Below are 13,557 nucleotides of genomic sequence, written 5' to 3'. Positions count from 1 at the left end.
CTCCCTCCCTCCCTCCCTCCCTCCCTCCTCTCCCTCACTCCCTCTCTATTCCCCCCTCTTTCATTCTCTCTCTCCCCTCTCTATTCTTCTCTCCCATCTAAATTATTCTACAACCTTATCCACCCTCCCTATTATTATACCCCTATTCTTCTTCGCAAACACTCTCTATTCTCATCCACTTCCTGTCTGATTTCCTCTTCCGCCCTTTAGATTATCTTCTTCATTCTGTCTTTTCCTCTCCCTTTTTCTTATCTCCCTCTGCCCCGCCCCCTCTGTTCTCACCCCCTCTCTCTCTCTCTTTTCCCCTTTTCTCTGTTATTATCATCCACATCGCGACATTTTCCCTTTAATATAGTACGCCAGAACTCTTCGTCACAAGGCAAATCCATGAATATGTCCTTCGGTCCGCTTTCAGGCAATACAAAGGACATGACAATCATGTACAATGTCTATGTTAGTTTCCTTCACATGTGGTGCAAGATCCCAGGTATGTGTGTCACGGCTATATCTCGTGGATAACAAAAAAACGACCAAAAATTCGGTCACAACCGCTTTATTGTAACTAAGTTGTCGTGCAAATTATTTATGGGAGGAGCGAGACATTTTCTTGATTTATTGCCAAACAACATAAATGCTTTCTGTAGTTTTTATTTGCACATTTCTGCAATGATGATTGACGCGTGTATACAAAGATATATAATTGGAAAAAAACAAGCAAAATATTTTTGTTGTTGTTTTTTCTTTTCTTTTGGAATGGTAACTAAATGTGCAAAACACAATGATATATCAATGAGATCGCAAACATGAAATCACCGGTGCAAAACGAGATATGAAAACACAATCATGGAAACCAGGTTTATAGGTCCGTATGAATACATAAAAAACCTAGATACAAATAAAATTCATAGACATATTTAGGGAAATAAAAAAATGTCATATTTTGTTCTGTCCCAAATTACCATAGCGACAACGGAACACTATCTCTTTCCAAAAACCACAGACTTTAGTTTACGACTGTTTAGTTTACGACTGCTGATTTGATTTGGAGGCCCCACTGTTGTTAATGTCGTAACTGTTACTGTTGTTTAATGTTGCTTTTTCTGGGTTTCCCTGCCCTGTTCTCAGCAAACGGCTTGGCATGAAACATACCACTCCACCAGTTATAGAAATAATACGTTGATTTTAATGCCTGCCAAATTTCCCTGAATCCAGGTCTATTAGCGTGCCGGGGTAATCTGATGAAGTAACGAGCTAATTTTCAAATAATTTTCTGGGAAAATATTTATCCAACAAAAGAATATGCCATAGAGTGGGACTGAAGAATGAGACTTTGTATAACTCGCTGTGAGCTCTAGAAATTAAGAAGGTTGATATCATAAATCTTATTTTTATCTGATGTTTTTTATTTGTTTCATATTTCTTGCATTTTTATGCCCAAAGAATAGGCATAACTATCACAATATTGTGGAAATTATGTGATAACAAAGCTACATGTGACCCAAGTATGTACTTTCTAATTATTCAAAGTGCCTAACAACTTGCCTGGGGTAGTATTCAATACTATTCCTAATTGGATCTAAGAACGGTGTAGCTAATCGGATTGCTCGATAAAAATACGAATCTATACAGGAAATTGAGTATGCTGTATGACCATAAGATTAAATTAAGTTGCAAATTGAATACCACCCCTGATCTTCATGCAAAAGCAATAAACACAGCTAGAAAATATACTCGTACTTACAGTAACATGTTAAACATTATTGTATTGGTTGTAGTTTGTAATTGGAGCATAGTCACTCTTCGTGGTATTAAACTTGATGACAACCTTTTTCTTAATAGTCAAATTTTGTTCATTGTATTGCGAAATACTAGGAAAAGATTTTGTTCTTTTTCAATCTTTATAATGAGTTGAGTTAGATGACCTTGAAATTACTGGAATCAATACTTCTATGCCAGAACTATTTCGAAACTGCTGCTACTCTAAGGTCACGGTCAAAACATTGGCACCGTAAGATATTGTTAGCCTTTCAATACTTTCTGCCATATGTTAATCAAAATTTTAGAAATTTAAGTGGCCAGATGAGCAATCTTAAACTGCAGCTGAGAAGCACGTTTGATTGGATGAACTGAACCGTCTCCGAGATCTCGCGATAGGAGGAGTTCCGGAACGAGCGATCAGTGCAGAGGAATTCCGAATGACGTAAATCACATCTCGTTGAAACGAGATAGCTTTGAACAGAAGAAATGAAACTGTTTTTAAAAAGGAACAGAGGCAATTTAAACACATCGACCCGGTAATATTTTAATTACACGGTTATATAAATATTAAATTCTGTTTGATAGTTTGACATCGATGTTTTTATATTCTCTGGATTCAATTTCCTTGTGTCATAAATTGATTGTTTTTATTGGTTTTAAACGAGTTCAAATAGTTTCTCAGGAGTGTCAACGATGCGGCTTACATTGGAGGAAGTTGTTATTGAAGTCTTTCAGATTCCTATTTCACCACTTTTGAAGAAATAAATCAAGTTGACCTGAAACATATCGATAATAAAGCGGATTCTTAGAAATCATTCCGTGATAATTCTCGGAATGCGGGGATGCAGACAGTATAATGAGAAGTATTAATAAAAGATCCCAATAAAACCTTAAGACAGTCAAACTGAAATGCACTTTTAAATATACAGTCGAACCTCGTTGGCTCGAACTCCCAGGGACCAGCGAAAATACCTCGAGCCTCGAAAGAATCGAGCCAAAAATGCTTTTCTTCAGTATAAAGAAATCGGTCCTTTACATCCAGTTCGATCCAACGAGGAATTTGAGCCAAGCGAGTTCGAGCCATCGAGGTTCGACTGTATTAAAACACACAAAAGTGGTGAATTTCTTGCAGCGCACTATCAGTGCTAAAGTTGAATGCAAATGCAAATAAACTGGACAAAAAAATGATAAAAATAACTTTATATGCAAATTAACCTTAAACAGATGCCAATATAAATGCTATACAAACTGTTTGAACTAGTACCAAATATGTCTAAAGATAGATACAGTCGAATCCCGTTGGCTCGAACTCCCAGGGACCGGCGAAAATACATCGAGCATCGGGAAATTCGAGCGCAGCGTTACATTCAGTAGTAATTAAATTTGGTCCTTTGCATTCAGTTCGAGCTAACGAGGATAGCGAACCAAGCGAGTTCGAGCCAACGGGATTCGACTTTAGGCCGGTAAGGTCTGGTTTTGTGTGTGTGATACACCATACATTTTGCGTCGCATATGTACATTTGATATTTTTAAAACGCGGTTGACTGCCTTAAAGTAGTGAATTAACTAAAAGTGATACTAAATAATGCATTATTGATATTTTTTTAAACAAGATTGTAACCTTGTAACCTTGTATTTAATCGCTGAAATATTAAATGACTGGTGGGTCCTAATAGTTTTACGGAGATCAACAAGAGTCTAATAAGGTAGCACTACCGTATTTTCTGCACCTTTCGTTCAAATTAAACACGGTAGTTTTTATAAGAACCATTATTTTCGATATTTTATCATCCCTTTCGGTAAATTAAATCAATTGTATTATTTGGGGTACTGCCCTTTTAGGAGAAAGAGTGCCGTGCGTCTTGGAAGATGGAGGACTAAGTATAAGAAAGACGAACTAGTCGTTCCTTGCCAGCGGCAAAGAACCTGCCAGGATGAGTGCGTTGTTTTCATCCATGAATAGGAAACAAGCTAATTAACTCATCGCACGAGATTCACACGCACTCGGCAGCTTCCTACCTGAGCTGCTCGTGCATGAAGTACAAAAATATAAACACGAAACCTCATCCATGATCGCCCCTTTCTTCTTTGTTTCAAGCGAGGAGGCATCTTGCGTGCTATCCGGGTTTAGGCCACTAAAATCCACCTCCACTAAGCACCAATTACGTGGACTCTCAGGTGTAACACTGTTATACTATTCTGTTTAATTAGTTTATTCTCAGCTAATTTATATCCAGGTGGATTAAACGGTTCACTCGGGTACTCTGTTCTAACTTAAGTCGCTGATTCAGTTGATGATCATTAAGTTTCCATAAAGATGGCATCGATAGATGGAGGAGAATGTATCTTCTTGTAGCCCCCACTTTAAGACTTACACCGAGTCACCCGTCATAAAACTAGGACTAGTTCAATATAACTAGAATGATTCTCACAGTAACCTTTTAACACAAGGTTCTGAGAATTGTTAACGTGCATAACATAAAGATGACATAGCACAAATGAGAAACCAAAGCGAACATATTTGAAATTGATGCCTCAATGGAATACATCATAACAGTCGTCTGGTCTTTGTTCCATATTTAATACAGATTAAATTGATGATTTTGCAGTTTGAGTTTAGCGCGTGTTTTTCTTATTTTCCCATTAAACTTTGAAAATGTTTTAGCGTGTGTCTGTTACGCCGTAAAACGATGAGTTTTAGTTGTGATTTTCTAAAATACGGCCGAATCGTGGTTCTGAAGGAATCATACTATGAAAATTGCGATCGTGCAATGGAACGTATTTTCGTTGCTTTCAAATTATGATTAAACACCATCGCCACCATCATACATCGTCGCAACCATCATCATCATCACCATCATCATCATCATCATCATCATCATCATCATCATCATCATCATCATCATCATCATCATCATCATCGTCGCCGTCGTCATCATCAAAAGCAGCAGCAGTAGTAGCAGCAGCAGCAGTAGTAGCAGCAGCCGCAGCAGCAGCGGCGGCGGCGGCAGCAACACCATTATCATCATTAGCAGTAGCAGCAGAAGCGGAGGCAGCAGCAGCAACATCAACAAGTGCACCAGCAGCATCAACACCACCACCATCACCACCAGCATCATTATCATCATCATAGCAAACTACTTTTAAACTCTGGACACTTGGACATGGTTCTGTAAGAAGTGCAGTGGCGTTAAACGTTGCACGTGCGTCTTTGATGATTATCCCCCAAAATCTCCCTTGCATATTTTCATCCTCATGTTTATAAATGTAATGTCTAAAATCTATCACAAAATGTATTCATGTGTGAAAGTTACTGCCAGCGAAAACAAACACACACGGGTATTTAGACACCCCAGCGTACATTGTCAGATACGAGAAGTGATAAGTGCCCGGATGTGGTCCCCGTTCTCACGGCCGGTCGGTGTTCTCGGGGTTTGATTGTTCTCATATGGTGCCTCTCTGTTTATTTAGGCATTTTCTTCTTATTATTAGCGGTGTTGTGTATCTTTATTTCTGTTGTGAAATATAATAAACGGTCCTCATTACCAACTGGCCTGGCCCGCCTACAATGCATTAGAAATTCAAAGATGGATGCCATATGCAGATATTTCAACTTCATAATCTACGTTACATTGCTTGCTTTTATGCCAGTAGAAAGACATTGCGCGTTTTCAACGTTTTATTAAGACTTCCTACCGTTTAACCTAACTGAACAATTTGTATTCGGAGACAATCTTCTCCCGATCTCACACAGCTTTCTCTATATTTTCCATTCTATTATGTTTCCACTTAAACAATGCAATAAATATATAAATAATACTCATAGTTTTTGATAATAGAACACTTTTGCTTGGTATTTTCTAATGCGACGTTTTCGGAGATGGCCGCATTTTTCAAACTGACGGAAAATTCCCCGTATGTTGGTTTTAAATCTTGTGTATTTTTAACTATGTTTTTTTAGTACTTTCATTAAAGTAATTCTCTTTTGCATGCAATCAAATATCATTAAATAAACATGCACTAACTGAAATATTCTTGGAATAAGTATAATATAATGTTTATAATATGAGCCCAATAAGACAAGCTGGCGCCGAAGGCTTGTGACACGTCACGTGACAGGTTACAGTACACTAATTTTGTTGGCTCTGTTCTTATTATTATATTAACTTCATAAAACGTTTCTGCCGCCTACAGGTAGGTGATACAGTGTACTGTAAGAACTGCCAACCTTAGGAAACACTCAACAGGTGGGGTAATCAAACAAGCATTTAACGTGCTTACATATCGATAACGTTTTCTGGTGAATGAAGTCGTTAAACACCAGGTAAACATGGAAATGAATGCACTTGCTTCAGCTGTGTGACTTTTTTTCGAAAGTGGTTGGTTTGTTTTTATTCGAATTGTTTGTTTTTATCCACGAAAGAATGTGAGCATCATAGAAATGTTCGAACAATTTACTATTAAATGTGTATAAGCCACAAGCGGCAATAACACAAGCGCTGGTTATTTTCAACTGAAATTAATGATGCTCGCACGTGATTAACCGCGGCTCTGTCAACAACTCGGTCCGCTTCAGATAACCCTCCGCTACGGGGCGCGCTTGTTGTTATCGTACAGAGGTCACTGTATCTTCCTCAAGGTCAAATATCACAAGATAAATTAGTTTGAATAAAAGAAATATTTCTACTTGTGACGTATCCGTGTGGCATAAATCACGCCGTTGTATCAGAAGTTTGGAATTTCAAAGGTCGCGTGAATAGCGCGTGCGTCATATTTGTCACCGCTCGTGTTATCGGTGTCGTGCATTCCCATGTCGTCTGCGACGTCTGCTGTGTCTCATACAATACAAAGAATAATAAATACCCGATTGTTTCCATTCAAACATACACGTCTGTTTTATTTACGACATTTTGGCTCGATAGTGCACTTTTTGTCCGCAGTTATTTTAATTCAAAGGTAAATAAATCGGGGAAAAATAACAGTAAGAAACTACTAATTAAACTGAATTTCCAAAGACTGATTTGTCAAATTTGCCGAGGAGATTTGAATAACATGGAAACCATGGCCAGAGCAGTTTTCCGTCTATAATAGTGACAATTCTTCACTATCAGGCCCAGCATAATGGAAGAAAAACAGACGAAGGTGTCTGATATCACAAAAGCAATATTGCATGCCATCTTATTTACAAGATCTCAGACAGCTCTGCAAAAGTAAACATTTACACAATCGTGACACCGGGGGATGCGATAACGTTGATTAATGAATAATGCAATTATCTCCCCTGCCAATCAAGGAACCAGTCAACGGTACCTGTCGTCACGTGATACCAGACGTCATCACGTGGTCATTTACCAATTACTGCCATAACAATTAAGGCAGGTAGATGTTGACGTAATTTCAGAGATAACGAGTCCAGCACCCCTGGTGGACTGGTACATCGATCTTACCCTGTCTGTGACACACAGTACATGTTTTCTTTTCCAATCGGAACACCTCGGCGTTTGGCATCGAAAACAAACCGAATGCATGCCGGTGCATAAGTAGTGGAAGAAGTTCGTTAAGTTAATAACACTTATAACAATTAATTAATTGTAGAGTATCCACGTATATTTTGTATTACTAACTTCAAATTTATTCCCATTGTAGTGTATTATTGCATATATTATTAAGATTCCTAAGAGCAAAGTCGTTACTTGAAATAATTACGCGATCTACTTGCGGCGTGGATGAATGTAAAACATTCTGATATTTTAAACCGTCCATATAGGATGGAAATTGGTCAAGGCGCTCCGATTGGTTTTCTACCTACAATGTCCGCTTTTTTGTTTCTTTATTCTTCAGTAGCCCTGACCTTCACCAGCTGCTTTTAATTGTTACATGAACAATAACAATCCATTAACAGAAATGTAACCATGTTATGAGAGAACAATGATTTTTATATGTCTGATATTAAAATGATAAACCAGATTTCCTGGAAAATGTAAAAATGATCTTATGTATTACAAAAGGTGTACCACATTTTCTGGAAAACTTCAATGTGATATCATCTTAACAGCTATTGTGATGGTTTTATTGCCATAAGTTAGTGATATTTAATACTGTTTATCAAAGACTTCATCGAACTGTATTGTCATTTCTTAGAAGACCAGGAACTGCTTTATTCAAGCCATTGCCATGTTTACATGACTGGTTTCAGATGATTTCCACTAAAGAGTTTTATATTTATTGGTGCGATAGGAGAGTGGAACAATGTCAGGTCACCCATAGTTTATTCTCCTGGTTGGCATCCCGACACGCTAGAAGAACGCGGGTACTGAACAGCTTGCTAAGGTACCCGCCCTCGTGCAATATACGTGCCTACGTGTGTGCGTGCGTGCGTGTGCATATGCGTTAAGATGACGAACTTAACGCTTTTGCATTTTTTTTAGATATTTACACACTTTTGCCTTTGATTGAATATTACGTCGCGCTAGAAGAACACTGGTACTGAACAGCTTGTTTAGGTACACACCCTCGTGCAATGTACGCCCGTACGTGCGTGTGTGAGGATGTGCGTAAAGCGAGCAAACATCAAAATAGCGCTTTTGCATTTTTTTTTAGATATTCACGCACTATTCGTTTAGGGTATTATTGGTATGAATATTTATTTTGTGTCGTTTGATGGCACGCAGTATATGAAGCACGCTTTACTGAAATGACGCTTTCTTATTGGACCATTGACAAATCTCATTAACTTTTTGAAGGGATCATATTCAAGAATAGTTCACATGCTGTAATCACCCAGATAATGACTTAATGAAGACTTTTGACATCATGCTAAGATATAAAACACACATAAAGTTAAGTGGAATCGAGTGGCGGGAATTAAGACGCCAACGAGTACTTGTGGACGCAACTACATGTACTATTGGATAAAGTGGAGAGTTCTCACCCGGGCACTTACTAAGAGCCCGTTTCTTCCTGGTTTAAACTTGTTAATTAACAAGTTGTATCTACTACTAGCTATTGTACATGTTTACTTTGTCCATGTGTCTTTTAACCTATTAATTATTACAAAGTAATTATTAAAAGAGCATATTGAACAACTACAAGAATGACATTGAAACAATGATTTAACATGTTGGGCTTTATAATTAAAATAATCGAGATAGGTACTTTGGTGAAAACACTGGCAACTTGAACTTGTCATGTCAGTAGGCCAATTGATTAGATTTTGATGAGTTTTTGAGGCTGAATGCTACCTCTTAATGCCACTACAGAGAGCAAGTATTTGGATCCAATATGGCAGCCACTCACGCCTATTCGGATAAGTGCGAATCCGGATTTACTTGGAAAGGGTATCCGGTGCGACTCTGCTGGCATTTTAACGGTACCGCTGGGGTCCAGTAGGTGCTGACATGGAGTGGCAAAGTAGGGGCCAACTTGAGCTCCCTAGGGAAGCCGTTCCGCCCATGTTGCCAATAGATGCTTTATCTATAATTCTATATGGCGTGCAAGGAGACATGTATTGGCAGTGATAGATAGTAAGGTGTCGACACGGAGAAAGGTCCATTACGATGTTTGGACGCTCTATGGGGTCCTGTTAATTATGTTACATGGAGAGTCTATTAAAGATGATGCGATTGCACAACAAGGGGTCTGATCTTTCTCAATGTCACTGTAAGATGGACCAAGTGACAGTTATCCGATATAGCAGTTAATCTGTTATCTTGATAAACGTGTCATAGAGTTATAGCCCTTGTGAGAGAAACGTTGGTAAAACACAGACGCTTTTGTGCGCTAGATCATTCAACATACCGTTAGACGAACAAACGATTCTTATCTTATTGTTATGATTCTTGTACTATGTGTGAAAGCGTTTTCCTTGTTTTCGTATACACATTAATTTCCATATCGGAATGTTTACAAGAAGAATCTACGAAATCGTTCTATAACTTCCGTGCGAATAAATATAAACGCTTCTCCTTATACCTCATCCTATTTATTGAACGTTGTCATTGACAACATGGTTCAAAACAGTTATGTCACCAGCCTGCGTCGTGATAAAGCGCTCGTGTATAATCTCAATACATCGGAATGTTAATGTTCTAGAATCCCTAAGTTTATTAAAATTAATGATTAAAACTATTTAATTCATTATCGTGAAGTTCAGGGTCGCCTGAAAAGGCCTTTCTTGTAAATTAAGATGTTATTTCACTCTCTGTGTTGTTGAAATTTGGACGAGCAATTAGCCGAAGTGAAAGTACAGGGCGTAAACAGTCATCCCCACTCCCAGGGACGCTGACAAGTCATCCCCTGGAACGCTGACAGCCCCGTGGATGGGAGCTTAAATTGACAAAACAGGCACCGTATTGTTTACCCTGCGATAAAACCCTCGCGGTTGATTGTCGGTAATAACGCGGCAATTTTAGTAATTGGTGCTTGTTTATTTCACCCTCGGGGAGAGGTGATAGTACACCTGCTGAATTGTTAACGAACTAGCAAGGTTATATCATATCTTGGTGATACTTATATCTCAGAGATTTTCAACATATTATGTGTTTACCATGTTACATAGACTAACTAATTCTAAAAGGAATAGTTGGTGCATTTTTATGAAACTCAATTTCAACTGGTAAATTTAATAAAAGTTTTCTTTTAATCATTTTGTAGTGACATGTACATTAAATAAATGCACCACCTTTTCCTTTAATAGTTTCATCAAGACAATCTACGTGTAAGACAAATGTTTTATATAGTCTCTTATAATTCTATAAAATATTGGCTGTGTACTTTATTTTTTTATGTGTAGACATGTATATGTATTATATTGTACACAGATAAGAATGAAATAAACTATAAATCTCTATCTGAAGAGTCTGGTTCAATTCTAATGTGATTTTGTAATGTTTTTTATCTGGCGAATTCTATTTAAATTAGTTTCAAAATCTTTGTTTGTATATTCGAGACACTTTGGCAAAGATCACGAGTATTTTTGCAACGAGGGCTTTCAGAAAGTTTGTCTAAAAAGTATAAGTGTTTTCTATGTTTTTGTCTACACAAAAACAGCGAAAAACGAATCAAGTTTACTGTTATAAGACGAAGCAAAAAATCAAACAATGTAAACATAAGCGCGATTCCTTGTACTTAGTTGCCACATGAATAAATGTGCACGTGCGCACAAACACGTTTCATGGACACACAAACATAACATCAACCTATGACTGTCATATATAAACTGGAGAAACATCATTAAGTAACTATCGGCGACTTCAAGCATATTGTATGACCTTGTTAACACAATTTCTGTCTTGTAGCGGCCCGTACGACTGTCAGACCGCCCTCCGTTTGCGCGGGTATCATGCGCGCGGCATGTTGACTTTTCCCGGAACATAAGCGTATCACGCCAAAACTTGTGTGGACACACTTCTATTATTTTAATTTGTGTTTTGTTTTTGTAAATTAGTTCGGAACATTTTGGGACAGCTGAACTGATTTATCTAGATTTGAGTAATTTGTATGAAAGTTGGTAGTAAGATAAAGATGGTTGAATGATTAAAAGATGATGGTGAAGTAGTCTGAGAAATTATTCCAAGCCAAGTGATTGAATTTCAAGTGATACTTTTATGCGTGCTACAACAGTGTATCTATTGATAAAGAAATATGAGAAACCCGGGCACCATAGGAGCTAAGTGTGTCTTTAATATTCATGACCAGTATTCCAAAGGGCAAATGTACTGAGCGTATATGGATAGGTAAAAGGTAAAGGGGGTTGCATGTACCTTTACTAGGACATATACACATATATGTACATGTAGCTGTTGAGTTTAGAAGTCATATGAGAAACTCCATCTTGTGTACTGCCGGGGGCCATGATTACGAACAGTCTCAGGTCCAAGTGTAGACTCAGACTCAGAAAAGCATTTTTATTAAATTGCAAGTACATATACTAATCATTTTTCCATTCGTTATACAAAAATAAATGAGAACAATTGAACAATATCGAATATCTTAATACAGTTCATAAATATATACAGTATAGTTTAATTTAGTTTTATAGTCACCAAGCCAGACAAGTGGGTTTTCTCCGGGTACTCTGGTTTCCCTCACAAGACCACACTCTCGCGCAACATCGTGCCAACGAGAGTGACATATCTTGCTTCACAGTCGTTTTAAAATATATAATGTTTAAACTAACAGTTTAATATCAAATTCTGCATTTGTAATCATCAAAACTCCGCTAGAAAGAAAGTCACAATGATATGAATATTTGCTGATTTGTCACTTGACTCTGAACTCAGACTTAAGACTGTTCGCAATCATGGCTCATGGGCTCACTAAGGGCGTTTTTGTTGATACCAAACCAGTTTCAGTTTTGGTTTCAATTTCAAGTGTCGAAACCGGTTTTGATAGTTTTGCTTAAAGAAACTGTGACAAATGCATGGTTTTGTGGGCAGGTCAAACAACATGGCGGTGCTACTACATGAAGCCATTATTTCTTATTATTAATAGTACCTTTTTCATTTAGCTCATTTGCCCATTGTAAGGCACAGTTATAAAAAAGATTGAATTTCAACAAACGTGGTTGATAACTTTCCGCCATGTTGTTTTCGAAGTAAACTAGGTTTTGGAAGGAACGAACCGATGAAACCGCCTCCGGTTTGGGTTTCGATACTTTCAAGACCGGTTTCGGATTTCGTTAAAAAAACACACACGATAAAACTGGTTTTGGTTTTATTTGAATCTGTACATGTCATTTTAAGCTTTTACTCTGTACACATACCTTGATGACGTAATGCACAAAAAGTAGTCTGCACTTACGCGTACCCGTACAAGTAGTGTTTTGCAACCTCTCAGTATTCTTTATTAACTGATATCTACGTTAACATTGATATCAGAGAGAGAAACCAATGAAATATAGATTTGCACTTTCGTCACCTGACTCTGAACCAGCATTTAAATGGACTAGACACAAGATGATACAATTGCAAGACAAAAAGAAGATTGTCAAAAACTTGATATCGCTGTGTACAACGCATTGAATCTCATACTTCCTGATGTATAATATCGCGTACAACACTTCTGTCTTTCGCAGTTTTTGCGCACTTTTCCAATTCGAAAATTACCAAGGTTGTCTACCAAATAACTCCAAGTAAGTTCAAAAATAGCGTCGATATGTTTTTTTCTTTACTTATAATCAGATTTGAATTAAAATGGGAAACCATTATGCGCTATTTTTCAAATGGGAAACTTAGATGAAACGGCAACAAAATTGTTGCATTTATTCTTTAAATCAAGTAAAATAATGCATCTTCGGCCTCATAACTAGCGCGCATTGACAATTCTAGGCTTGTTTTGAGGAAATACTGTATTTACCGATTTTTAGACCATCTGGTGTCTGGTCCCTTTAAATATGAAAAAACAACATGTGGATTTTGAAATGTTCGATAATAATCAACTACGGAAGGGCATGGGGGCCATCATGGACTACAGCAGTACTTTCTGCATGATTCATGCACACAATCTAACCAAACATGATATTTTACGAGGCAGAATAACAATTGGCAATATGGGAAGTCAAACAAACATTTGGAATACTATCATTGAATAATGAGTAAACAACTAACTGGTATAAACCCCCTACTAGATAAGCAACCCGGGGATACCAAATACCTTAGTGACAATTGTTTACTTGCCTTGCATACTTTGGAAAATATAATAATGAATTCCTAAAATTACATATGTACTTGAAGGACTCGTGATTTTCTGTATCCTACTAAATTGCCAACCCCATGCAAGCTGTTCGTCGTATGCATGTGT

This window comes from Mya arenaria, chromosome 11, assembly GCF_026914265.1.
Source record: "Mya arenaria isolate MELC-2E11 chromosome 11, ASM2691426v1".
NCBI lineage: Eukaryota > Metazoa > Mollusca > Bivalvia > Myida > Myidae > Mya > Mya arenaria.
The sequence above is the reverse complement of the archived record's forward strand: the minus strand, read 5'-3'. Positions refer to the sequence as shown.